A 25,887-nucleotide genomic window follows, 5' to 3' on the forward strand; every position below is an offset into this window, starting at 1 on the left:
AATATTGTTCACCCTGTCACAGCTTCACCTAGAGCCACATCTGTCTCTAAAGGTCTGTCAGTTTCTAGGGTACTCTAGACCAGTGCTGTTCAATAGAACTTTCAGTGATGGAAATATTCTATGTTTGCACTGTCCAATATAGTAGCCACTAGCCACATATGGCTATTAAAATTAAAATTAAACTAAATTAAAATTTAATTCCTTACTCATGGTAGCCACATTTCAAGTCCTAACCACACGTGGCGGCATATTGGATGTCCAGCTCAGGAAAATGGGAGGAATTTATACAAGTGGGATGAGGGTAGGGAGCATGAGACTCCTTGGGTCAGTGGTCTCACTTTCACACGTGTACTTCCTAAAACAACTTTAAGAATATTTGTAACCTCTTGCAGAAATTAAAGTTGACATCTACATGCTTTAACCCCTTAGTTTAAAAGTTTATTTTTGTTAGGAGTTACAAAATATTCAACATTTTATAAGATGAGAACTAACTATAATTAGAATAAATATTTCATGAGATGGTTTGATAAGATAGGTTTAATTACTGAATAATGCAGACTGAATCCGAGAGAAATCATGTAAAAAATTTAGCACCACTAACCTATCTGCTTTAGTTGTGCTAAATTTAGAATATCTCAATGTGGGCCGTGCTTCACCCTTAACAGAAATACATGCCAGACAGGGAAAGACAGGAAGTCCTAAGAGGCGAAGATGCCTTGATGAATCTTTAAAGAGGCTTTCCAGAAAGCAATATATCAATCTTCCCTTTCTTTGGCTCAAGGAGGTTTTTATACCCCAGAGCAAAGCTCTTCGGTGAGATTATCACGGGTGAGGGGGACTTGGGAACTTTTGTGAGACAGTTTTAGAAATCTGTGCTTGCAAGTTAAGACTCTGGAAATGAAACCTCTTTGAATCAGTCACGAACATTTACCCCCTTGAAAGTAGACCCTCTGGTGTACTTGAACCCCGGCTTGCAGACAGCTGCCCTAGGAAGATGGAAGCCGGGCTTGGCACCTGGTTGCCTGTTGCTGTCGTGAAAGTTTCCATCGAAACCCGCCAACGAGTAAAGATGAAGACAGGTCCCTGGTGCCCCCGAAGCTGACATGGGTGGTCCTGTCGGCGTCACTGCCACAGCCGCCCCCCCCCCCCCCCCCCCCCCCGCCTGCTCTCCAAGGCTTGCTTGTCACTAAGGCGGAATGAGTGCCTGGGTTTCTTCCATAGGAGCTCCCTTTTCTTGTCTGGAATTGTTAAGGATGTTCCAAGTAGAAAGGGCCAAACGCACGGCTTCCCAGGCTTGGGAAGAATGGGCAAGGCCAGACTTAGTTTCTTTTTACCAGTCAATTCTGCTCCCACACCTCCCTCCTCACCACTGCCCTTCTTCCCCTCTCCCTCTAATTACTTCAGATGGAGTGTAGCCTGGAGAAGAATTTGGAGAATCACAGTTCACTAGAATAAGGGGAACAGGAACGGGGGCGGGGGGGGGGGTACTGACCAATGCAACAACGTGGACCGCAGTCTAACTGAGGGCTGACGAGAGCGTCCTCCTCACAGTGCTGTTTATCTGACCTGGAGGTTGCTCATAAGATGAAAACCTCACGTAGTCAAAATTGCTCTAAAAAGTCTCTGAAATCAGCATCTAATAGAGCTCACACGGTGGTATTGACGTGCCATGCTGGAGATGAATACAGCATCTCTCAAAATGTCCAGTATAGAAACCCCTTTCTTCTTCTGGCCAAGGAAGGGGAAATCAGTGTTTCTTTGTCAGTTCCTAGATGCATAGCCGGCTTACACCTAAGAATTACACTGTGTGAAACTTGTATTTCCTTAAACCCAGGAATCACACCAAGTGTGTGGGGTGTGGACACCGTGAGAGGCTGGAGGGAGCCAAGACCCTGAGGGCAGCACAGAGCTCTGTTCTCACGCCTCCCTCACCCCAGGGCAGATAAGCATTGCAGGAACTTGAGGGCAGAAGCACTGAAAGCACTTTTATGGCCATTTAAAAACCTTCCCCTGCCCCTCTTTCTTGGCCCAGCAACCTGCAGTTTTGCAATTTTATAAGTCTGCATCTGTATATGGTAAGTCTCTACTGTATTCCCTTACTTTGGCGCCATTTTTGGTCATCTCAGGAAGGTAGCGGGTACTTCTGGATTGCTGCTCCATGCCAGGCCCTGCATTGAGCGGCCTGTGCCCATCTTTCAGACAGTGGCTAGCATGTGAGCCCCTCAAGCTCACCACCCCCCCACACACTTAAGGGAGACCCTCCTCTATCTACCTGCAGAGCCATAAAAGTTATGGATGACTAGGAAGACAGACATGTTTGGCCCACTTGCTCACACACGAGGGCCCCGAGACTCCTGCAAGTGGTGGGAATGTCAGTGCATAAATGCTGAATGCTCCAATGAGAGAAATGGAGCCTGCCCTGGGGGGTGGCGGAAACTCCCAGACCCACAGCAGCTGAACAATTTGAGTCGAAAATGAAGACAGATAAGTGAAGTCTGGGAAAATGAAGGCCCTTCATTTGCCAACAGGGGTGACATCCTGATGATCTTCAGTGGAAGAAATTTAAGCCGGCAACACATTTCCTCTAAGTTTTCTGCTTTGGGGTGACGTGTAAAACATCAGTTAATAACTTCTACTGCATGCCATCAATGGACCTGTAAGTGTCATTATAAAGAAAAGCAACTGCCTACTGTGAGCATGCTTGGTTCAGTAGCTTGTAAGACTTGTCTCCGTTTATTCCATCATGTTAATGTTGGTCGTGGATGCTCGTCTCCTCTTGGAAATTGATTCCACAGTAACGCGGTCACGAGTTCTCTCTTGCTGTTTTCTATTGCCAGAGCGCATCCCTGTCATGAAACTTACAATGTCCATTTCCCGAAGACCATGTGGGAAGCTGTGCTGAGGCAAGCTCTCAGCAAGGACCCCCTTGGTCAACTACCTAAATAGCCGTCTCACCCTGCAGATGCCAGGGAAGAAACAAGGACAAAGCAGCCAGAGAGCAAGTGATAGGAGCTCCTCAGGGGAATCGTATTTCTGGTCCAACACTATCAATGGCTGCTTCCTCGTATTTTTAATAACTCGGCTCTATTTCCTCTGTCACTGTATTTTATCTGAAGTACTCATTACCAGACTATCAGGATACTATGTATCCGAGTAGAAAAAAGGCTGGTCTTTCCCTCTGTAACTTGGAGCCCTGCCCTTCTGCCTCTGCGTCAGCATCAGGTTGTGTGTTCCTGAGTCAGAAGGCCCAAGCACCATCCATGTTGGCATGTCTGCCCTGGAATAATGAGCTGGCTTGTGCACTCTCTGCTCACATGTGGTCAGGACCCGACGATCTTTTAAACTTGTCCTCATGCCCAAATTCACAGTTCTGCTCACACTGTGAGCGCCCTTCTGCTCCTCTTCTTCCTCCAAGGCCTAGTTCTAAGCAAGGGCATTGTTAGCTCTGACACCCACCAACTGTTCTCTCCTTCACCCATGCTGACACCTTTCTCTGAGCCCCAGCAGCTCTTCCCAGCTGCCCAATTCCACAGCACTTTGGTTCTGCCTTGGAGCTGCTAATGTATTCCTATGGATGAGTCTTAGCTTCCTAACCAGGCAGGCTTTCACCTTCTTCAGAGCACAGACTTTGGTTCATTTCTTTTGGTATCCCCCTCACGCTCCTTACCAGCATGGCTGGCCCCGAGCCTCACACAAGGGCTCTGGCCACTGGCGGAGGTGTGTTGCCTGGGCACACCCCGGGGCCAGAGCTTGAGAGACAAGAGATACTTCGGCCTCCAAGCACGCAACTTGTGGGGCTCCACAGCTCCTCCAGCCTTCAGCCTCCCGGTTCCATTCTGGAACCAAAGAGATCCTCTGGTTGTGCAGGCCAAGGTGACCCTTGTGGACCCCATGCCAGAGCGCAGAGTGGCAACCACCTGGGTGGGCTCTATCAGGTGGGACCACATGGAGAGTCCACACTCAGGAAGCCCTCATGCAGCAGGGAACTTGAGATCACAAGATAGAAAACCAAGGTAGGGCCTGTCTTTGCTGTATCTCTTACTTGAATTCCTCAGATAAGTGAAAAACAATCTGTTTATTCCCTGCCACCTGACCACCCTATTCACTATCCTAGCCCTGCCACCTTCCCTCCGTCCCCTGCAAAGGAGCTTTAGCCCCTCCCTGTGGGCAGGGGTGGAAAGGTCTCGGTTCAGTTCTTGATTCAACAAAGGTTTATGGAGTGCCTCCTTTGTGTCCGTGAACAAAACAGACCCCTGCCCTCACGGAGCTCCCCAACAAAGCACCTGGAATAAGGTAGGAAAACATATTTGGGCAGTGAGGGTCAACAAACCACCTCAGATTTCGTGTGTCATGGAGTTCCAACATCTGGACAATTCTTTCATTTACAGAAACATCACCCTTAGCAGCACTGAGAAGATTTCCAATTAGGAACTGGGAGCCTAGGAAAGCCCAGGGTCGGTGGTAGAAAAAGCGCACTCAGGAGTTCCTGGGGTCTTCCTGATGGTCTTTGTGCTAGTTTCCCAGGGCTCCCAAAACAGAGTGCACAAGCTGGCCGGCTTAGAACAACAGAAATGTATTGTCTTATAGTTCTGGAAGCTAGAAAGATGTGTTGGCTGGATGAAGCTCCCTCCGAACATGTAGGGGAATCCTTCCTTGCCTCCTCCTAGTTTCTGGTGGGTCCTGGCGATCTGTGGGGTGACTCAGCTTGCAGCTGCATGACCCCAATCTCTGCCTTTGTTGTCACAGAGTGTTCTTCCTGTGTTTCTGCGTCTTTACATGGTTGTCTTCTTATAAGGACACCAGTCATATTGTATTGGCTCCTTATAAGTAGGGCCCATCCTACTTCAGTACAATCTTATCTTAACTAATTACACCTGCAACAACTCTATTTCCAAATGACATTTTGAGGTACTGGGAATTAGGACTTCAACATATCTTTTTTAGGGGGACACAATTCAACCGTGACAGCAATGGACTGAGGAGAAATAGAGCCAAAGATAGATGTGCCCTCGGAGCTGGCAACCCAACAGGAAAGAGAGCCAGGGATGGCCACAGGACTCCCTTGAGAGTGGAAATATTTTCAGAAAGCAGTCACGAACACAAGGGCATGGGTTAGGAAGAAAGTAAGTCTTGCAGAGCAGATTGAAGGGGAGAGAAAGTAAAGCAAGAATAAGGGGAGAGGAGGTTGCAGGAAGGAGGGGGCAACTGAGCCCAAAAAGACACACAGGCAGTGAGAGGCATAGGAAGGGAGGGCAGAAAGAACATTCTGAAGGACAGGAAACCACAGACGCAATGTAAGAAATCTCATCTTTGCAAGTAATTATGCTGGAGGTCATTAAGCAACTTCCTGCACGAAGCTAGAAGGGCAGTAGGTATTGTGTCCGGCGAGCTGATAATCTTGCTTCGTCTTGGTTTAAAAGGTGGAAGAGCACAGGGGAGAAGCCCAGGATCATGGCCCTTTGAGTCAGTTCCCCTGAGCTGTGGACCCGAGACCGGTCGGACAGACACCCCAGCGAGGGGGTGGCCAGAAGTGCCTGGAGGAGCAGAGCCTGGCTGGATACTGCCTGCCCCGCCCCACAGCAGGGAGGCCCCGCCCCCAGGTCCTCCCACTTCTCTCCATACTGGAAGAACGCCACTCCCAGCAGCCAGCTAGACTCCCCAATACCACCTTGTCCGTCTCTGCCCCGAGGGCAGTTGGCTGTAGTTCCGGCTGAGAAGGGGTAAGTTGGGACGGGAGGAGCAGATTCCTCCATGTAGGGTTACAGGGAACCATATATCACCTCCTGAAGACATGGGATGTACAAAGCACAGATCTTTGTGGAACACTGATCTATTCTTCAGGTTCACCCCTCAGGTTTAGAAAGGAGGTGGCGGTTCCACCACAGCCTCCAGCCACCCAGCATCCTGAGCTAACATACGGGACTTCCAGGTCCTCATGGTGGGTTCTGAACCTCTCATGTCCCCCCACAGTGTCCCTCCAAAGGTCCATATCTTGCATTCTATTTTGTTTCCTAATGGTTGGCAAATATTTAATTTGATAAGGCAGTGTTATAAAAGGCCTAACATGTTAATGGATTAATGTACTATTATTGTCAACTGACTCTCTTAGTCAGAGATTTTGCCCGCCCAGAGCAGGAAGTGACTCTAGGCATATAGTAGATGTCACTTACAGAAAGGACAGGCAGAGCGTGGGCAGAAAGAATAGATTAGGCTGCTGTGGGAAGCATGGCTGAGCAGAGGTGACTCTTGGAAAGAGGTCTTGGTTATCACCCCGGGGGCTCTGGATGCTTGGCACTGTACTCTGGGACTTGACTTGGCTGTACTACCTGCAGATAATCTCCAACTGGCCTGGGCCTCTGGTCCTGGGCTGTAGCATTTGGTTGGAGGACCTTTCTAGGTCTCTCCCGCTTTCTGGAGGTAGGGAAAGACCATCCATAAATTCAGTTTCTGTGGTAGAAAGTAGTGCCCTTTTTCCTATTTTAGGATTCTTCCAAGATAGGAAGAGTGTTCTATGTGGGCAGCTCAAAAGAACAACTGTCCACTAAAATAATATGGTGAATATTCAGAAGGGCCTCCCAAGACAACACCCGAATCCAAAAGAGTGCCTCTCCTGGAGATTTCAGGCACTACCATGGTGGATGGGGAGACTTGTGTGAGTGATGGACGGAAGTGCTGGGAGTCAAAGTTCATTTCCTTTGATTATAGATCCAAGTGCTGGTGATGCACTGACCTCATTAAGTACCTTGCACACAGCTGATGCTCAACCAATATTTGTTAAATGAATGAATGAATTGTTGGGTCTTTCAGTATGTAACCACCTGCCCCAAATACATCAAGAAATGAAGCAGGATAGAATTATCAATCAATAAAATAAAATCTGAGGGCCCTGGGATAAGTTATTTCATTGCTCCCACACCTTACTCTCCTTATCTTGCAAGTTCAGAAGGTTAGCCCATCTCTAAGAATTTACCTTGGAACAAACTGAAAAAAGAATTTTTGTCATCTGTAAGACAATTAGAAATTTAAACACTGACCTGATAATTTGATGATGTTAAGGAATGGACTGTTAATTAATCATTGTTTAAGAAGAGAAATGATAATGGTTTGGTTTTTAAAAGTGCCCTTCAACATGGTTGGACCAAGAGGGCATCATGCCAGGTGAAATAAGCCAGACAGAGGAAGACAAATCCCATATGATTTCACATATATGTGGATTCTACAAAACAAAACAAATGAACAAACAATAACAACAACAAAGCAGAGAAACAGACTCATAAATATAGAAAACAAGCTGGTGGTTGCCCAAGGGAAGGTGTTGGGGGGATGGGTGAAATGAGTGAAAAGGATGAAGAGGTACAAGCTTCCTGTTATAAAATAAATAAATCACAGGGATAAAAAGTACAGCATAAAGAATATAGTCAATAATATTATAATACTTATTATTATAATGCTTATTCTGGTGAGCATTTTGTAATGTATATTATTATTGTTGAATCACTGTTACACACCCAAAACTAATTTTTTATGCCAACAATACTGCAATTAAAACTGAAAAGAAAAGGGTTCTTGTCTTTTAAAGATACATGCTGGAATAATTTTGGATGAAATGATACAATATCCAGAATTTGCTTCATAATGAATTAGAGCAGGAAAGCAGGTCGGAAAATAGATGAAAAAGGCCCTGAGTTGATCATTGTCAAGACTTAGCAATGTGTACGTGGGGGTTGGTTGCACTGTTTTGTCTACTTTTTATATGTTTGAAAATTTCCATACTGAAATGTTTTTTTAAAAACTCACAGTTCTCTTTTCCTGCAGTTCTTGTGGTGCCCATCCGAGCCAGAACTCGTGGTGGACCCTGGTAGTTGCCGTCCCAACATCTCTGGCTCCCTGGCTCTTTCTTACAAGAACCTTCAATTCTATCCACGTGTCCACTCTTCCACACAGCCCCTGTGACTCAAGGCAAGATGACCCCATCCCCACCTCTAGCCCGAATTAGTCTCAACAGATCAGGACAAGCCTGCTAAGTGAAATAAGCCACACAGAGGAAGCTATCTGACAACATTCTCAACTAGTGAGTGCTTCTGGAAGGACAAAGGATGAAGGAGAGCTTTGCCGGGACTCCCAAGAGGTTCCTTCCTACTCCTCAAGGGCCGCTGGAAGCATTTTTCTCCTGCTGGAAGGAAGCAGATGGCCCCAAATGCCCAGCAGCCATGCTGCATCCTAGAGGAAACCAGGCCCAGGAAGAAGCCAACATGCTGAACAGCAGAGCGGAGAGATGAAAAAAACCCAAGTCCCTGATAAGCGTCTTGAACTGCTGGATCAAACAAGCCTGAAGTCCATCCTCTCTCATGATTTGCCATTACATGGTATAATAAACATTCTTATTCTTTTTTTGATTTTTACAACCAAGAGTATTTATAACCAAGAGAATCTTAACAGAACCAATGCTCAGGGAATACTCATCTTGACAGCGGTGGAATGGGGACTGTGCTAAAGGGAGGGATTCCCGCCCCCCGACCCCGCAGTCACCACCATTGTTTGGGATGCAGGAAGCAGTCAGTGAAGGAGAAAAAAGAAGAGCAGTGGTCAGAGGGGTCTTTCAGAAGGTGAAGACATTGTCATACCCTCTACCGTTTTCAGCCCAGATAGACCATTCTTCCTAATGTCAGGCCAGCCTGCTTTGAAAGATAGTCCCCTAAAGCTGCAGACACAGATCAAGGGTCACCTTTAGGAAAGTTATGCCCAGCCCATGCTGCTGTGGATTGCCTTTGGAATATGATGGTGCCCATTCCTTGGCAGAACATTCATCACAGAAATTATGCAGATCTGCTTTTATTGTCACGGGATGCGGAGAAGAGCCCCCTGTGGAGGGCTCTGCCTTTCCTCACATGTCAGAGATGGAATTGCGGGTCTTCTCCTCATCCAAGTGTTCTCCCTTCCTTCTCAAGTAGATTGGAATCCAGTGGATGGTGCCCTTGAATGGAGCCCGGCATGATTCCTAAAGCAGGGAGTGTCTCCTCAGTTTCCACTGGGAGCTGGTGTTGAACAGTTCCACCCTGTTACTCCTTGCTCTGTCTCCTGTCGATTCATCCTCCCCTTTCCGCCTTCTCTGCCACAGCCCCAGTGCAAATCACTGCCACCTGTTACCCGAGCACCGACTGCAGTGGCACAACATCTCCCTGAGTGGATTCCTGCTGCTTCCCGACTCCACTCTTCCTGCAACTGCTAGAGTGATCCTTTAAAAAGCAAATCTGATGGCATCTTTTCCTTTCCTAGAAACCTGTCAGTCTCATTCCACTGCCACTCGTGGTCTCCATGCCTCTGCCTGCCTCCCCTCTGCTCCCTCCCTTCTTCTCTCCATTCCAGAATCCTGGACATTCTCTTACCTCAGGGCTTTCCACATAGGCTGACCCCCTGGATTGGAGCTGTCTGTACCCCATCCTTCCATCTCATTTGCACATAGGCAACTCCTTTAGGTCTTATCTTAATGTCACCTTCTTGGGGAGAATGTTTCTTACTCTGTCTCTCACCCCCAGCCAAGTTACATCCTCTTTATTTGCACCCACAGACCTTGTCCTTCTCCCTCAAAATATTCAATGTAATTGGAAACTTTGCTTAACATCTCTCTTCCCCATTAGATTTGAAGCCTAAAGAGGGTAGAGATTTTGTCCACATTGCTCCACAGTCCATCCCAAGGACCTACCACAATATCTGGCAACATAATCAATGATTAGTAAATACATATCGGTTGGCTGCCTATCAGGTGTAGCCACTGCTGAGGCCCCCCAAAAGTACGGTCCCAGGGCCCCTGCAGACCCCGTTTGACCTCTTGTACCCGTGGAACCTCACACCTACCAAGTTCCTGCTCTAGAGGACAGAGCACGGAAAGGGACAAACGTAGACAGACTAGAGTCCGATTTGGAACCTGAAAGCGATGTTGTTGCCTTACGGAGAAAATGGCTTATTAGAATTCAGGACATTCCCCTCCCAAGTACACTTGTTTCTTACTGTTTGCTTTAAAATGTTTTGTGTGACTCAGAGATACAGACTAAAAACTTGAAACAGAAAGTGAAGGCTGAGAGGAAGAAAAGTCAGAGCCATTTCCTGTTCATGGGCAGTACACCCCACAGGGGAGGGTGTGCTTGTCCTCCTGCCTTGGCAATAAGTGAAGCCTTGAATGTCTCCACATCACATCAGTGCTGTCTCCTGGACTGCAGGCAGAGGGCCGGTGGGAGAAGCCACAGGTATGATGTCCAGGGGGTGGGGACTGCATGAAACACCATGGCTGGGAGCTGCTTGTTTCTCTCCCTGGGACACTGGAGTAGCTCAACTTCCTGAAAGGAGATGTGACAGGGGTGGAGGGGATGCACTCTTCTTCCTCCATGCAAGGCTGTCAGACTTCCCTTTTCGGGATTACATAAGCCTCATCTCCACTCTGGGCAGGAGAATACCCAATTTTCTTCAGAGTCAGCCACAACCACTAGAAATTCATTGCCAAGTGTCCCTCTGGGAAAATCATGGAGTCATTTTATCCTAGAGTCAGATGAGGAACAGTTGAGACTGTTCTGTCAGGAAATGGGTTTAGTTGAGGGTGAAGAGAATCCAGTGGCAGTTTCCTGGACCCAGTCAGGTGCCTAAGGCATCATGGCTTCCTATAGGTGGGCTTGGCCTCAGGGACTCCGGAAATCTGCCTTATTGGAGATGGGGAAAGCCAGAAGGTGGGAAGCATGGGGATGGTTTTCAAAAGGTACAGCGGTGGTGAGATGCAGCAAGCCTAGGCTTGAATTCAGGCCATGCAACTGAGAGCTCTCCACCTCTTTGAGGCTCAGTGTCCTGTGATAGTGTAGGTTTTGCTGGAAACCTGAAGAGAAATGCACATGGATGCCCTAGCACACAGAAGCCTCTAGATTTGAGAGGCAACTTGTATAATTATTAGACAGGGGCTGAGCTCAAGAACCTAACCTCCATTCCCTCCACCTCACCATGCCTCCTTCAAAGTGGTTTTCCCAACACACGAGCTGACTGCCAGTCCTCAGTGAGGGAGCTCTCGGGGGCCTCCCTGGGGTCCACCATCAGAATTCTTAAACTTTTCTGCTAAAGTGTCCCTAACAAGAGTGAATGCATGCCTCAGAGCAGCACAGGTAAAATTTCCTTTAAGTCCCTCATTCTGTCTTGAAAATTCATGAGAATTAGGGGCACCTGGCTGTAGAGCATGAGACTCTTGATCTCGGGTTGTGAGTTCAAACCTCACATTGGGTGTAGAGATTACTTAAAATCTCTTTTAAAAAAGTCATGTAAATTTGTGTATCTTAATTTGTAATGTAGTCAGCCTTGTTTAATTTAAGTATATTATTTTCTTTAGCTATTCAAATAAAATGTACAGTTCTAGGAAGTTGTGGGGAGAAGGAGAATGGACAGTGAGGAAGAGTCAGGAGGACTTGACCCCTCACATCCGAACCCTTGTTTCATTCTCCCCATAATTTTATAAGGTAGAAACTTTTTAAAAAAATCTTTATTTATTTGTTTGAGAGAGAGAGAGAGAATGTGAGTGGGGGGAGGAGCAGACAGGGAGGGACAAGAAGGGGGAAAGAATCTCAAGCAGACTCCGTGCTCAGCTTGGAGTCCAACGTGGGGCTCAATCCCATGACCTGAGCCGAAACCAAGAGTCCAAAGCTTAACTGACTGAGCCACCCAGGCGCCCTGAGGTAGAGACTTTTAAAAAAGAATTAAAACATTACAGCCAGTACAAAGCAGAATATGAGCATTCCCCACAGGGCAACTCCCCAAAAGAAACCCTCTTGAACAGTGTTCGCGGCATCTCCCTTTCCACTGGCCTTGCGTGTTGTTGGACGTCCCTGCCCCTTGGAGTCCATGAGGTGTGTCTCGATTTTACAGTCACTCACAGATACTGTCCCTACCCTGTCGAAGGAGAGCAGCAGTGTCCTGCCCAGAACCCATTCTGTTAACTCAGTATAAGCTTTGGCCTCAAGTTAGCTCTGTCAGAGACCAAGAGAAGTGAGAGGAGGGACACTTGCTTCTTCAGGCTCTTGCCAGATCTTTATTTTAGAAGTAGCTGAACCTGATGGGAACGTGCTGTCCAGGGGTTCGTGAGCTGGTAGCCAGCTACTCAGGGGTCAGTGTGCATAAAGAGAGGAGGTGATGTGGACTTAGGTTCAGAGCCTGGTGGGGAGAGGGTGGAGCTGGATGTCATGCCATCTGGGACCCCTGCCCTGTAGAGGAGGGGCTGGGATTGGAAAGAAGCTACGGGCAGGTCAGTGACCTGCTTGCAATGGGGGCTTCCAAGACCCAAGTCCTGAGGACAAAATAAAGCACAGGGTTGGGATGAAGGTCTATTTTCCGATGTCTACAGTGCATCTGGGGCTTCAAGAAGGAAGGCACTGCTCCCGGAGATCCTGGCCAAAATGGCCTCGAGTGGCTTCATGGGCAGCAGTCAACAGTGAGGGGCCAGGCAGGAGGGCCTGAGAGCAGAGACTGTTCTTTCACACAGAGAAGTCTCCATCAATACCCAGCAGGAGCTTTCCAGGGGATGCCAGGGCCCAGGCAATGGGCCAGTATAACTGAATGTTAATGCTTATGTGGCCTAATAAGTATTCACATCCAGGGAAGGCTTGACGAAATTCAGTTTAGGGAAGAATTCTGTCGAGCATTTAATCATGGGATCTTTTTTGCCTATATATGTTCTGAAGACATAACCAAAAAGGAACAAACTGGAACTTATACGTGGAATGAATTTGCCCTTTCAAAGTGGTACCTCAGGAGGTTATGCACACATTCTAAGATGCTCATGATGTTTGCAGAAATGATCTTTGGGAAGCGACTTCAGAGCCATCTTATGAGTGAGACCTCGGAGTCAGCTGGTTTGATCACTCAACTTATTCTTCAGTCTTGTCTTTGAATAATTTTTGATTCCAAAGATAAAATCGTTCATCAAATGATTACCCTTTTTTACCAAGTCTGTTTCTCTATAGACTGTAAATTTCTTAAACCAATAGAGTATGTCTGGTTCATCTTTGGCTACACAAGACCTGGCCAGGCACTTGAAAAATGCTTGATCAATATTTAGGTCTGTGCTTGTTCACTCCACTCCATAGGCCTATTTCTGCCACTGTTGTGTCTTGGACACACTGCAGACATCAAAACATTTGACTTCTATTCTCAGGTGGCTTTTGGTATTAAATAGTTAATATTTATTCCAGAAAAGGAAGGGTTGTTCTAAATCTGCACCCACCAAAACCCACAGTAGAAATGCCTTCTGGAATGAGCATCAACAACATAGCTTTGTCTGTTGGTTGACGTCACAGAGAACAGTCTGTCACCATTTTTCCCTATGTTGCTTTTCTTTTGGGGGGCATAAAGATGAAAAATCACAGCTCTGGGAGCACACAGAACAGAGAGCTGGCACTCGAGGGATTGATTATGTATTCACTTATTTATTATAATTTTTTAAAAAATGGCCCAGCTGCATCAGCTTACACAAGCTGGGCTGAAATATTTCACTCGATAGTATTCTCATCTGATGGTTATAATACTGGGTGATTTAATGCAAAGGTTTTATAACCCTAGAAGGAGAAAATCAAAATTAAGTTAAAAAATAATGTTAGTGCTTTGAACTGAGATTCAAACATTCAAGTATTTTCAAGAAATGGCCACTACCTTGCTCTCCCTTCCCTGTGAGTTGATCCATAGTAGCCACACTCTCCAGTGGTACAAGTGGAAACCAGCTCACCTGGGAGAATTTTCCAGTTGCTCACATGTGTCTGTCACTTGTTCACTTGTACCTTGTAAAATGGTCCCAGGTGATTCTGATGCAGACCTGTGGTTGAGAATATGTGATCTATAGCCATCTGACTGCTGCTGCCCTGTTATTTCTCCTTATTATGCCTGATAAGTTATGTTTTGGTTAAATGATGGACTAGCTCAACTCTAACTGTCTCAGATAAAAGGAGGAACTCATTGGCTTGTGTAACTGGAAAGCTCAGGGGTGGTTTTGGTACAAGACGTTGCTTGATTCAGCTACCCAAATGGTGTAAAGATCAGGCTTCTCTCATCTCTTGGCTTGGCCCCCTCATGTTGGTGCTTTTCTCAGACAACCTCTTTTGTGAAGGCAAGATGGCTGCTAGCTGCTCTGGTTTCATAACTTCCAACTCTATTGGAAAATTAGCCTCTATTTATCAACTGTTGGAATAAAATTCTGTGCTCTGACTCCCCTTGGTCCACTTGGGGTCCCGAGTATCCATCTCTTCTGTACCAGGTAGGATTCATTTGTAGAATATAGAAGCCACTCTAGATATTTAAAGCAGAGAGGGATTTAATTCCAGTACTGAGTGCTTGCATAATTGTTGGATGGTTTGAAGGAGTGAGTTTTGTTTTATTTATTTATATTTTATTTTATTTATATTTATTTATATTTTATTTATTTATTTATAATGGTAGCACTAGGGTTTATTAAGCTACAGTTTAGTATGGGATCTGGGGCTTGCCCATGGTGCTCTGAATGTATAAAGCCTGGATGTTCTGCCAATTCTTCTCGAGCAGTGACACCAGGAAATTGGCAGCCAACTGTATGTTGTACACAAGCTCGTCATCTGTCATCTCGTGGCCATCAGCCACCGCCAGATACAGCACCTTCTTCATCTGGAATTTGATTGTGGACTTTACTTCATCCACTCTGGCTGCCATGTTCTCATTGTGGGTCAGCAAGGAGGGGAACTTGCCAGTGTAGTCAGGCCTGGGCCCAAGATTTGTGGGATCTGCTTGATCGGAGATTCTGAAGCCAAAGAGGCATCATACTTCTTGGCTAGCTTCTTGACTAATGTTTTATTCTTACTGAGTTTCTTCAGTGCCTCAATGTCCATGTGGGGAATATCCACAGTCTTGGCCTCATCATAGTGCTGCTGGTCCCCCAAAACACAAATGGGGCAGGGAGTGGACTTAAATCTGACAGTACCTCAGAAGGGTTTGTCCTTCTGACAGTCATAGTTCTTCAGGCTGATCCGTCTTCAAGCTCCACTGTGTGAAAGAGTGAGTTTTAGATCGAAGCTTTAGAAATGACTCCCACAACACAGCAGAACTAACTTGGCTGGGGAGAGCTATGACTCTTGAAACACTAAGGAAGGAAGGGGAATCAGGAGGCCACCATGAGAACAGTTGAATTCCAGACCACATGTCATATTTGTGATTTGGGGATCAGGAGGCCAGGAAGCTGGTGACATTGCTTCCAAACTGCTTTTGAAACCCAAGACACAATTGACCCGATGTTGAACCATTGCTTCATGGGAAGTGTCCATGAGCATGCGTGCCTACAGAAAATGTGAATGTCGTAGAGAAACTATCTCTTCTGCACTCTTGCCTTACAAATCTAGTTTGAATGGAAAATTTTGGATAATAATTTGCATTTATATCATTGCCTGTACAAAAGTCTAGAAAGGTGGTTTTTAGCTATATAACCACTGCAGTATGGATAGCACAGTGGGGGGCAGTTGGAAAGGATTCTGAGGGCCAGTCCACCACAGGAGGAGGCTGGGAGGGTGCAAGGCTCTCCTAGGGAAGGGACCACACCCCCAGCTTCTGGGACTGTCCAAGGTCAAGTACACCTGTAGCCCAGGGAGTAATCATGGGATCAAGTTTGTTGTCCAGAGGAAATTTAGGTTACCAGGTTATGATTCAGGTTATAAAAATATGTTGTTACTAGGAGAGGTAAAAGATGCTCGGTGACAAAACCCAAAGATGTCCCCTGCAAGGTATGTGATGCTTTATCATTACAAGTACCTTCACCTACACTGTTCCATTTGATTCTCACAAAAGCCCCATAATAGGAGGAAGGTGGCTGGGGGTGGGTGGTTAGAGGGGTCCATCTTACAAAGGAGAAGTTCAGACTCAGAGGTTAACTGCCCAAGCTAATCCCTTACAGCTGGTGAGAGGCAGTGCTTACATTCAGACCCAGTGTCCTGACTCGAATTCCATTCCCTTGGGCTAGAGCAGAATGTGGAAGAAAATTCTTTCTGAAACAATGGTTCCAACCCCCCAGGCTTCATGTATAGAGTTTTGTGCCAGGGGCCTTGAAGGAAAGCATTCCTCTGCTTTGGGGCAGGTATGGCCAGATTGGAGCATGGGTCATGGAAGACAATGGTACAAGAGAAGAGGCAGGAAACTTGCACAAGCGCTTGGATGCTTGGCACCTCCCGTCATTAGGTCTTTATCTAAAGAATGAAACACGGAGTTTCACATTTGTTTGTTTAACGCTGGGTGTTCCAAGATGCCGCAGTATCATTTAAAATATGTGAATTTAGGACATAGATTGGCTCACGTTTCTCCCAAACAGCAATATTTTTAGCATCAGCCATTCCCACGTAAACGCAAAAGCTTCTTTGATAATAGATCAAAGCAAATCCTTCCTCCTAGCCTTCCTTGTGGGCTGCAGAATGACTGGGTTTGCATAAACCAGATTAGAGCCACGCAGAGCTGCTACCAGCATTACAAATGCCTCCTGGTGTCAGCACCCAGGAAAACCCCTGTTGCCGTATCAGTAAGAGCTTCCTCCCCGTGAGTCTCAGAGATTCAGGCCACTACAGTGACAGGCATCTCAAAACTGGACTGCACAACATCCTAGAGGCACTGCATTTCAAACAAGGGGACTTGCCTTGGGGCCAATGGGTCACTAAGAATCTAGGGGCACGAATAGCGAGCACCAGGGCCTACCCCCTGGAAGTTCTACATCGAGGTCAGACCCTGTGGGGCCTGTGTAGCTGCTACCTGCAGACAGCTCCATCCCGCTGGGCAATGCGGCCAAAGCTGTTTGTGATCAAGGAGATTCTCCCTTTTCACATGTGTGGTTGGGTCATCACACTCCTAGAGTCCTCACCATCTGTCTTAGCTCAGGCTGCTGTAACAAGTTTCCGTAGACTGGGTGGCTGAAATAACAAATACTTACTTCTCACAGTTCTAGAAGCTGGAAGTCCAAGATCATGATGCTGGCTGTTTCTGTTCTGGTGAGAGCCCTCTTCCTGGTTTGCAGATGGCCTTCTCATGTCCTCACATGCTGGAGAACAGAGAGAGAGAGAGAGCAAGCTCTTGTGTCTTTTTAAAAAAAAAAAATATATATATATATAAAAACACGAATCCCATTCACGAGGGCTCTACCCTCCTGGCCAATCACCTCTCAAAGGCCCTACTTCCTAATACCGTCACCCTGGCGGTTGGGATTCCAACATATGAATTTGAGGGGAATACCGATATTCAGTCCATAGCATCATCTTGTTGTAGAGAAGGCTTTTGGTAGCAGCTGGTCTCTCCTGGGATCCTGGCCCAAAGCGGCCCAGTTGGGTCAGTCTTCCCAGCATTCATACCAGATCTTGGTGAAGCCTTTATGACATTTCATACAGTGAGCTGGCTAGTTCTTTTTTTCGTTCATTGCTTCATTTGTAACAAAGTTCAGAAAACACTTCTGTTACGGGCTGAAGAATTATGTCCTCTACCGAATTACATATGTTAAAGTCCTGAGCCCCAGTACCATAAATATGACTACATTTGGAGATTGGGTCTCGAAAGAGGTAATCAAGTTAAAATGAGGACATTAGGGTGGGTCCTCATCCAGTATGACTGCTGTCCTTATAAGAAAAGATTAGGACACACCCAAGCACAGAGGGAAGACCATGTGAGGACACAGGGAGAAGTCAGCTACCTGCAAGTCAAGCAGAGAGGCCTCCCAAGAAAGCAGCCTTGCCAACACCCTGCTCCTGGCCTTCTAACCCCCAGGACTGTGAGGCAGTCAATTTCCGTTGTCTAAGCCACCCAGTCTGCGGCACTTTGTTGTAGCGGCCCTAGTGGATGAATACAGCTTCCTCCAGACCAGCGGGTAGTATGATCTCCTGCCTCTTCTCCAGGCCTTTTTCGTGACAGCCCTGCTGCTAATCTGTCCTCTGGATGCAGAGATGGCGATGAGGCCATCACCAGCAGGTGTGTGCTTGGAGTCCTTTCCCAAGTCTGGTCCTGGAATCATCCACTCATGCTCTCTTTCTCTGGACTCTCTCTAGGGCCAAGGAAACAGCAAAGGCTTACCAGGTGCTTCTGGCTGGGGAACATTTCATGGAGGGGAACTTCCAGGGGGAAAGGGTCCACATGTATTCAATGCACCTCCTTGGTCCCCACATTTACCCTTCTAGGCAACTGATGCACCAAATATTTATACCTCCATTTCCTCTCAGCATCGGTGGTTTAATCCAGTTGGACCTTGCCTTCTATTCCAACTACATTGGCACAACACACAGACACTTGGATTTCCTGGGTTGGCTTATGTTTCCTAGACAGGTTTAGTGCCTTGTCTCATGCAGGCATGATGGGCTCACACATGGGGACTGGTCAAAACGTTATCGATGATGGCAGCTGATACACCGTCTTGCTTTCAGCCCTTTACGGCATAGCTTGTGTTCTTGCTACAGTATGTTTAATAAGCATTGTGAACTCGTAGTTAGGAGAGTAAGGATTAACCATATCACTAATGGTTACACAGGGCACGTTGCCTCTCCCCCTCAAAAGTCTCATAGGACCCAGTGCTTTAGCCATTCCCGTCATTCCATCTGCACTCCAGACAAACGTATTTGTATCTCCCGTGTCCTTAGCGATCGCCCCTTTGTGCACAGGCTCTTCCTGGGACTATCAGCGACCTCCCCATTGTACCCAGCACAAGTCCTGACATGCATAGGGGCTTAATTGATATTTCCTATAAGAATAAATTCTGCTTATGATTTAGAGTAATTTGCACTTATTAGTCATTTTAATTTCAAAGTAGTTCTCTTTTTTCATCCTCACTGTATCCATTGTAATAGCTAAGGAATCAGAGATATGTACCCGATGTGATTAGCAAAGGCTTAGGTCAGGGTGCATAGAAAATATTAGAACTCCTACTCCTCTGTATTTTTAATTTTATAATTTAATGTATGTTTCACCTACATTATTAATGTATTATATGGTAGAGTGTATAATGTACACATACCAATAAACAAACACACATTGCAGGCGTCTGCTGGAGAAGTTTTCACTAAAGGAGTTGGCATTTTCAGGAATGTTTGGACACTGAGCCAAGACTAAGAACCAGCCATTTCTGCCCCTCTGAGCCTCATTTCCTTCCTTGTGAACCAGGATGTGAGGCAGGGCCTGGACCTGTGACCAGGGCACCCTCCCGGCTCTGCCAGTCACTCTGCACAGACTTTTCTAAGGGGCAGATTCCCCTGGCGCATATAGAAGGTCCTGCCTCCTTGGATAGTTTGTGGACTCCCGTGTGATGATGCATGTGATACATTAGCCCTGCTCCTGTCCCACAGAAACCCATGTGTGATCCCTGCCTGAGAGAGTATTATTCCTGAGAGAGCCTGTGGAGCCTGCCATATAGTCAGCACTAAATAAAGGTTTGTTAAATGAATATGTGCGATGCTCTGAAGACCAGGTCCCTGCCCTGGTGCTCGAAAGGTGCATGTCCTCTGTACCCTGCTGCTTGGCAGTAGGACCAGGGGCGAGCAGGGCTGTGAAATCTCTAATTGGTGCATGTCTCCTTCTGCCTTTAGGGTCTGGGAAGGGCGTGGGAGATTGAGAGTCTTTGACTTCATGAAAGGATGCAGAGATAATTCTCCATTCTTCTTTTGCCTGATGAGTTGCTGATTTAGGGCATCCCCCTGGGATTTCTAAGGGTGGCACTGCTCTGCCTTAAGCCTGGCTGGCAGCAGGACCCCCGCCCCCTCCATCCCAGCCCCCAGTCCTGGTAGACAGAACCGAAGAATGAAAGTACTCCTGGGCTCTGGGGTCTGGAGGAAGCAAGACCTGCTGTCTGGTACTCAGAGGCCCCTCAGGGTGGTTCTTGTTAGACCCCCTCAATCCAGCCAGAGCTTGCTGGAAGGAGAGCTCTTTTCTGAGAGCATTGGCAGCTATACAAACCTGGCTTGTAGTGACATCCAGAGGTCATGGAGAGAGGCAGCTGATTGGCAAGGGAATGCATGAGGGTGGCAATAGTTTAATCTTAATTTGGGTGCATCTACAGTTGCATTTTTAGCTTGATATCAGCAAGAGCCTGGAGACACAACCTTCCCTATGGGCACATTCCCAGAGTGCAGACAATTCTAGCTCGGGCTGCCGAAGACAGGGGCGCCAAGGGGAAAGAGATCTGAAACCGAATAGCAGAGACATACAAACACACAGACACACACACAGCAGAACCAGAGTTTAGAGAGCTTCCTGCAGCTTTCAGACGTCAAAGTGCATCAGAATCACTTGGGCTGGGCAGCTTGTTACAGCCCCAGGTTTTGAAGCCCTGCCTCAAGGATTATAACTCTGGGGTGGGTCTAGGAAATTTGCAGATGAGTTCCTCAGGTGATGCTGATGGGGTGATCTGTGACCCACGCTTTGGGAAAAGCTTTTTTAATGCCCAGTAATGAGAATTTGGATTGCAAAGCCTGAGAACTAAATGATTTTGGAGCCTGGGTCACTTTTGTGGGGAGGCAGGTCTGTTCCCCCACCCAGTTGTTCTAGAACATTGGGGAGTGTGGTTAAGGAAACAGGGTGCCAGGAACGAATGAAGGTGGGGATCCAAGTTTAACAAGGGAGGCGGAGGATGTAAAGACTGGCCTTCCTGTTCCTTCCATGTGTACTGCCCTTTTCCCCCCCTTCTCTGGATCCTGGACCACTGTTGGGGGTAGCAGGGCAAGGACCAATCAGCCAGTCAACTGACTCTTTATAGAGGCCAGGCTGCCCAGCCTCCATGGGACCCCACTGTGGGGCTTCCTGCCGTCTCCCCTGGACCTGCCACGCTCCTCTAGCACCCGCACACCTTCTCCCCTTTTCCCCCACCCCAGTCTACATGGGCCTGCACTACGTACCGTCTTCTTCCCTAGGAGAGGCTTCAGTGAACATGTTTGGCCTGGCTCTCCTCTTGAGGACAAAGGCAAGTGGCCATCATTGGCTCCATCTCTACTAACTGCCCTAGGAGGTGATAGTAAATCGTTTTCAAACCCGCTTTGTAAAGCCCCACCTTGGTGGGCAAGATTCTAAAACTCGCTCCTCCCCTTCGGATCCCAGCAGCGTAGCTCACAGGTACCTCTTTTGTTTCTGCTTGCCGGTAAGGCTTCTTTTGAAGACAGGCTTCTCATGGTTTAAAGAAAAAAATTTTCAACCACAAATCTGGTATGTCTGCCTCATTTTTCAGATAAGGAGGTCCAGAAAGTAAACTCTCACCTTCCTAGTTTGCAGTTTTGATTTGGACATTGGATATTTTCTCAAAGGGGGTCATATTTTTTTTAATCCAAGTTCCAAAGTGGAACCAGAAGAATAGCAGTGAAACAAAGGGTTTTGGAGAGCCGAATTCAGGCCAGTGACATTGGTGGTGACGAGCAAACAAACAAGGAAGCGGCCGGAAACGAAGGAGGCACGAGTGTGAGCTGCTTCTCGTTGCTGTCCTTCCTCAAGTGCGTGCAGCTGGGAACACCAGGCTGGAAGCCGGTCTGCAAAGCAACCCAGGAGGCCCTGATTTCTCGTGTTAAACATTTGCGTATCCAGAGTCTACGTGTAGCTCTAAACAGCACTCTGCCAGGTGTCCCCTGGCCACTCACCAGTCCCTCCGGCGTTGGACTGTGCAAGGCAGGACGGAGAAGAGGGAGAAACAGGAGGGCACACAGATGGGCTTTGCTTCCGGCGCCAGCCTCCTCAGCCTGTTGCTTGCCTGGTTGGCTATCCGCCCCCCCCCAACCCCGTCTCAGTCTGCTCGGGTGGTCGCAACAAAGCACCCCAGGTTGGGGGGTTTAACGAACACTAATTAATTTTCTCACAGTTCTGGAGGCTGGAAGTCCATGATCAAGGTTTGGTTTCACCTGAGGCCTCTCTTCTGGGCTTTCAGATGGCCACGTTCTCGTCGTGTCCTCACATGGCCTTTGGTCCGGGCGTGCGTTCCTGCCCTTCTTCTCCTATGGACACCAGTGCTATGTGCCCGTCACACTGGGCTTTAGAGCTTCCGTATATGAATTCTGGGGGACGTGATCAGTCGTAAGAGTCCCTCAGCTCCTGAAGCGAGAATGCTTTTGGGGGGAGGCTTACCCTCTCACACATCTTGTCATGTGTCACTTGAATCGGGCCGGGTACACTTTCAGTAGCTCTTTCAACAGCCAGCTATGGGCTGGGAACACATGCCCCACAGAGAGCTATTTCCTTCTATTCTGCTCTTGGAGATTCTGAAATCCTCCAAAATTCAGCTGGGTGCTAAGAAATGTGCTCTTGTCTAAGGTGACCCACGTGGAACCTCCCTGCCCTTTGGAGATTTAGGTTAAACTTGGCTTGAACTCTCCCTACAATTTCCTTGCCTCATTTTCTCCAGCTTCTCTCTGACCCCTCATGAAATTCCTTGGGCTTCTTGGCCTCAGACTGGATGCAGGAGTCTGCTCCTTTACAGTTCCCACACACATCCAGACTCATGCAGCATTTTCCATGGTCACTTACTTCCCTGATTCCAGGCAGGGACAGAGTGAGATTATACCAGTAGGGAACAACCTTCTGCAATCCCCTCCTGGCCCTTCTCAGCGCCCCCTCCTTTCCCAAAGTCCAGGCTCCCCTGCCCTATTTGGCCCCTGAAAAGTGGGGTTCAGTTCTGGTGCCTAGGGGATGCTCTGATGTACTGCCCAGATCTTTCCATTCAGGCCTGAGTCACACATCCCCCATCCACAGGGAGCATTGCTTCCTGAAACGCTCGGAGCTGAGCCTCTCACTGGGAACTGCCCTTGACTCAGGGAGCTGCCTCACCCAAGAGGGCATCCTAGGCCCGATGATTTCTCTGTGGGGTGGGGTACAAAGGCACAGCCCCATGACTCCATTTGGGACAATTCTGAAGAGCTCAAGCTTCCCATGGAATTGGCTGCAACTTCTCCCTCAGCAACACTCAGTCCTCGCAGGTGTCGCTCCTGAGTGGACTCCCTGATACACTTCCTGAACTCACACCTCCATCTCAGAGGATGTTTCTGGAAAACCTGACCCAAGATGCCAGGTCTGGCTGCCACAGGGTGATCTGCACCTTCCACAAAGTGCTGATAAGTCAGATTCTCTCCATTTTTTTTTTTTTTTTAATCATCGTTCCCTTCTTATTGACAGGGAAACCAAAGCCCAGAAAGGAGGAGGCATGCGAGCCCAACCTCACGCATTGTGTTAGTGGCTGAGCCACCCAGAAAGGTACAGCCTGAATTATGTGTCAGTCTTGTTTGGTTAGTTAGCTGGCTGCCATATGGCACTGTGGGTGCCTGATGGTCAAACTAAGCCATATGGTCCTGGCTATGGGAGATGAAAAGTCTCTCCCTTGCCCTAATCCCATCCCTCTGTGCTCCCTTGTAGGTCTGCTACATTGACACTCCTTTTTTCTCTCTAACATCCCTAGGCTCTCTCGCTTGGAAAGCCCAGACCTCCCCATCTGGTTTGGTTTGGGTTATTTCGGTTGCCAGGAGCTGAAACCCATTCTGGATGGCTTCGATGATCTCAGAAAATCCACTAAAATGAAAATGCCTGAGCTTAGGGAGAGTTGGCCCACAGAGGCTACAGGGAGTGCCTCTCATCTCTCTTTTGAGGGGCAGTAATGCATGGTGACTACAAGGAGGGAGTCAGCAGTCAGCCTACTTAGCTTTAGATCATGGCTTTACTGTGAGTCATCTTGGGCACCACTTCTTGTGTCTTGGGTTCCTCATCTGTACAATGAGGATAATCATAGCACCCATCTCCTGGGATTGTTATGAGAAATAAATGAGGTAATATCAACATAAGGGACTTAGGACAGCGCTTGGCATATATGAAGCACCATAGTTTACTTACCCTTATCTCTTACTCATGGCTTCTCCACTTTTCTCCCTGTATCTGTTGTTCTCTTATTCTTTTTTCCCAACCACTTCCTATGGGCCCTCATGACTTAGGTATGTACATTACCTGATAATAGTCTCTGTATTCTCCTCTACTTGATTTTCAGCTCAAGGAGCCATTCCCAAGGATCATCTTTCATCTGTACCTCTTAGTTTGGGTCTCCTTGAGATGGAATGTTACTGTCCCCAGTCATCTTTTTGAGCCTGTTTATTCAAATGCTATGTCATTGGCAACTTAGATTGGCTCTGCTCAAATCAGGTGCCCTCCTCGGTCCAATCATCTGAGGCTGGGAGCATGGGGCTAACCAATTCCCTCTCCCTCAGCCGACCCACTGGGCAAGGGGCAGGCTCTATGGGAAGGGAATGAAGGAAGGGCAGAAACCCCAAATATGCTTGCTGCATTACCCTGTGAAACTGCTACAATCTTTGACTTCCCGCATGACCACAGTTCCTCTCACCACACGTGTTGGAAGAGTGATGTTTTATGATGGCTTTGCTTCCTCTCTACCTCCTCAACCCCTTGCATCTGACGGTCCCCTCACCCACTCACCCGGAAGCAATTCCCTGAAGACCCTGCTCAACCCTTTTTCTCCTTGCAGTGCCTGCATCACTGAGCCTCCCGATCACCCCTCCTTTGTGAAATTCTCCCCTCTTACTTTCCAAGCTGCTAACCAGCCTTATGGTCTTCCTCCCTCACTCATCAGCTTAGCCACTTCTGCTACTTTAACAGATACTGGGGCATCTAATCCTCTGTCCTGGACTGTAAGCTTCTAGAAGGCAGACAGCAGACACTGTGTCTAGTACAACTCCATATTCCACAAAGGCTTCCATACAGTAAGCACGTAGCTTACATTATGAGTGTTTCAGTCAGCTCTTGCTAGGTAATGCTGTAGTAACAACCCCCAAATCCTAGTGGCTTAAATCAACAAAGGTTTATTTCTTGCTCATTTTTCATGACTCTTGCAGTTCATCTCCAGCTCCATTCTTCATGTCTCACCACTGTGGGACTGAGAGTGAAGGAATACTCATCTAACATCTACATTTGTGGATACAGAAAACTGCAAGAAACATGACAGAAACAATGACTCTTGAGGCCCTCGAGACTCCTTCTTGGAACAGGCTCTGTCACTTCTATTCACAATCCATTGGCCAAAACTAGTTCACAGTCAAGTCTGATTATCAGCAGGGTGGAGAAGTAGGAAGACACCACAAGTATGTAACAATGAAGTCCTTTTATAGAAAGTGGGTTGTGAATAATTGGGGAAATGATACAGCATTCTACAAAGCGATGAAACGGTACTGTTTAAGGGAACCTTGACAAGGAGAGACTTAAAGGTATTGCAAGGGAAGTGCCATGGTATCCACATTTCTACACAATGAGGGGTCCATTTTAAGTCATGACTCCAGTCAGAATATAACTAATCCCTTCCATGAGAAGGGACATAAAGCCTTTGCTCTTATTGGTGCAATGAATGTTTATCTCCACAGGGAAAACACAACAACCATCAGAGAGTGCAGGGCTAGTGACAGGAAGCTACAGAACTCACAATACCAGGGCCAGATTTTTCAGAGCTTGATGGAGGAAATGGAAGCATTTTGAGGAAACAATTGGCACTTAGTGGTCAATGACTCTGTTTTGTGCCAAGGCTGAGACTTACCACCAAGAATCTGTGGCAAGAGGCAGCAGATGACCATGGACAAGAACAACACAGGAAAACCAAAATTGGCCTAGATTCAGACCTGAGCTACGCCTTCAGCTAGGCAGGTTAAAGAGTTATTGTCACTTCCCTAATGAAAGGGAACCAGAGACAATCCTTGAGGTTCTTTGGTGTTAAGCACAAGGAATAACATTTATTTGGGTCTCACCACAGAGTGTTGGGTTAGTCTTAATGAGTACTTGGAGATGGTTTCATAGACTTATTGCAGAACTGTTAGGTATCTGGCCCAAGTGAGACCTACCTTCCTAGTAGATTCCTGGTAACCAGAGTGGGCAAAA

The 25,887-nt window shown here is 47.3% G+C and overlaps 1 long non-coding RNA gene and 1 pseudogene across 6 annotated transcripts in view; one reads left to right on the plus strand and one right to left on the minus strand.

Moving 5' to 3' along the window:
- Positions 1-9,944: 9,944 nt before the first annotated feature.
- The window catches only part of LOC114202767 (uncharacterized), a 55,852-nt gene continuing 39,909 nt past the window's right edge, over positions 9,945-25,887 (plus strand). For 3 of the 5 annotated variants that reach the window (XR_003607859.2, XR_003607861.2, XR_003607862.2), the window contains exon 1: positions 9,945-10,244. This is a non-coding gene — a long non-coding RNA (uncharacterized LOC114202767). Of the gene's footprint in view, positions 10,245-23,135; positions 23,218-25,887 lie in introns of those variants that run through there. The other 2 variants (XR_003607858.2, XR_003607860.2) reach the window with 2 other exon arrangements.
- On the minus strand, positions 13,524-17,043 carry LOC148164712 (large ribosomal subunit protein uL1 pseudogene; annotated as a pseudogene). Its single transcript, XR_015767868.1, has 2 exons — positions 16,952-17,043; positions 13,524-15,030 (listed from the first exon to the last, which is right to left on the minus strand). The product of XR_015767868.1 is annotated as a large ribosomal subunit protein uL1 pseudogene (transcript).

The sequence above is a fragment of the Eumetopias jubatus genome, unplaced genomic scaffold (assembly GCF_037043125.1).
Source record: "Eumetopias jubatus isolate StellerSeaLion01/CBP00866 unplaced genomic scaffold, mEumJub1_p1.0 scaffold_3, whole genome shotgun sequence".
In the NCBI taxonomy this organism is placed as follows: Eukaryota; Metazoa; Chordata; class Mammalia; order Carnivora; family Otariidae; genus Eumetopias; species Eumetopias jubatus.